The 2,508-nt window shown below is 44.0% G+C and overlaps 1 pseudogene; it reads right to left on the bottom strand.

Moving 5' to 3' along the window:
- Positions 1–819: 819 nt before the first annotated feature.
- On the bottom strand, positions 820–937 carry LOC126185456 (5S ribosomal RNA; annotated as a pseudogene).
- Between the last annotated feature and the right edge of the window lie 1,571 nt (positions 938–2,508).

Genomic DNA, 2,508 nt, shown 5'->3' with positions numbered 1-2,508 from the left:
CGGGGTGTAAATGAATATGTTTCCTTCGGAAGACACTGGTACGATACTGTCCCGAAAGTGTGTGGAATGTGACGAAACACAGAATCTACGGGGTTTCCTTGAACCATTCTTTAACGCATTACGGTCATCAGTACAACCATGTTTACTTTTGAATGATGGGTGTTTCCAACATGTGTTACTGGTAGCTATGCTCAAAAAACTTCATTTACATTTATAACGGAGCAGGGTGTAATATTTTTGGATGGTTACCTGTAAACATACATCTGCTTAGCCGGATTGGAATATCGTGTCCAATCTTCCCGATGGCGACAGTGACTGCGTCACTTCACTGTAGCAGTGACGAAAGGAATTTGAGCATGGAAGACAACCTATTGCTATTTCACTATCCTCCAATCCACAAGTACTTTCGTTTTCACTTTTTCACTGAAACTAAAACTAAAACTAAACTCATCCAGAACAAGCCCTGAACTCCCAACGGTACCGACCGGCCACCGTGTCATCCTCAGCTCACAGGCGTCATTGGATGCGGATATGGAGAGGCATGTGGTCAGCAAAAAAGAAAAAAAAAGGTTCAAATGGCTCTGAGCACTGTGGGACTTAACATCTGAGGTCATCCTTGCCTGAGGCAGGATTCGAACCTGCGACCGTAGCGGTTGCGCTGTTCCCAGACTGAAGCGCCTAGAACCGCTCGGCCACACCGGCCGGCTTGTGGTCAGCACATCGCTCTCCCGGCCGTATGACAGTTTCCGAGACCGGAACCGCTACTTGTCAGTCAAGTAGCTCCTCAGTTTGCATCACAAGGGCTGAGTGCACGCCGCTTGCCAACAGCACTAGGCAGTCCGGATGGTCACCCATACAAGTGCTAGCCCAGCCCGACAGCGCTTAACTTCGGTAATCTGATGGGAACCGGTGTTACCACTGCGGCAAGACCGTTGGCGAAACTAAAATTCTGCCTGCATCTAAATATATGCTCTACAAACCACCTTTCGGTGGATGGCCTAGAGTACTTGGTTTACCCTGTTCCTTCATTCCATTTCTCGTTCTACGTACGAATGCTGCCAGAAAAAACGTCTGCCAATTATCTCCGAATGAACTCCTGTCTCGCCGTCATTTTTTTACCACAACAGCAAGCAAAGAAAGGAAATAAAGTAATGGATAACCTCATTGGTCAGTATTATACCCTATACTTTTCAACCTTTATATTTGCGACATACCTGAAAGCAGCGCAAAGAAATTTGGATATGCTGACCATCTAGCACGTACGGTTCAGCACAAAGAGTTTAAAAGCGTTGAAAGCACTCTAACTGATTTCACCAAATGGAGCCTTATAGCCACTCTCTCTAAAACCGAAGTCAGCAGTTTCCACTTAAACAACAAAGAGGCAGATTATACACTGGAGGTACATCTGAACGGCACAGTGTTTCCCTACCAGATTGATCCAAGTTATTTTGGAATGACTCTTGATAGGACGCTGTCTTCCATGAAGCATCTAGAAAAAAATTCTTTAAATTAAGCACACGTAACAAACTTACCCAGAAATTCTGCAGTACTAGCTGGGAAGTGTCAGTGGATACACTTGGAAATTCGTCGCTATGTTTAGTGTTTTCTAGATTGAATATTGTGCTCCGGTGTGGATGAACAGTCCTCACGTAAATAAGCTAGCCATACAGATCAATGCAACCATGAGAATAATTTCCACAAGAACGACTCCCTTGTGCTAGCATCCAACATTCAGCCACGTAGCTCCTGCTCTGTTAAGAATACAAGAAGCCCTGCTGAAACAATATTCCAAGATAATGAATAATCTTCAACTTTCCATTCATGAAGATGTTCCCGGGTTCAGAACAAACCGACTTCGTTTCAGAAACTCACCCCTTGACTGGCCCAGCAGCTTACTAATAACAAATTCACTATTGACAGCAAATTGCATGAAATCTGGATTGCAATGCTCCACATGAAGTGCGGTATCTCAATGATCCTCTGCAGAGACCCAAGGGCTTTGAACATCCACAGCGTGAGTGCAAGAATTTAAATCGCATCCGAACAGGACACGGAGTCTGTGCATACTACTAGCACTAATGGGGCAAGAAGCCCATCCCAAGCTGTGACTGTGGGCCACCAAGCCACACCATGCGGCACATTGTCGATGAGTGTAAACTGAGAGATTACCTGGCTGACCCAAACGACTTTTTCATGGCCACTGTATCAAGCCTTGACTGGATAATGAGGCTGGGAGTTACAATATAAAACCAATTTTTAATGTATTACCTGTATTTATATCTCTTTATGTATTTTATGTGTTGTTGACTGTATTTCACGTACAGTGCTATACGTTAAGTCAATAAATACCGTCATAGCAATTTCGTAAGATGTATGGTGAAATAATTCCATTGAATTCTCCTCTCTTGTTGTAAATCAGAGATCTTCACTTATTCAACTGCTTCAGTGGGTCCTTTGTTCATCACATCCTAAATCTGCACGTGAGAAGAGCTGGTTCTAGCGTAACAA

This window comes from Schistocerca cancellata, chromosome 4 (assembly GCF_023864275.1).
Source record: "Schistocerca cancellata isolate TAMUIC-IGC-003103 chromosome 4, iqSchCanc2.1, whole genome shotgun sequence".
Classification (NCBI taxonomy): Eukaryota; Metazoa; Arthropoda; class Insecta; order Orthoptera; family Acrididae; genus Schistocerca; species Schistocerca cancellata.
Note: the sequence above shows the minus strand (reverse complement) of the source record. Positions and strands in the feature narration are given on the sequence as shown.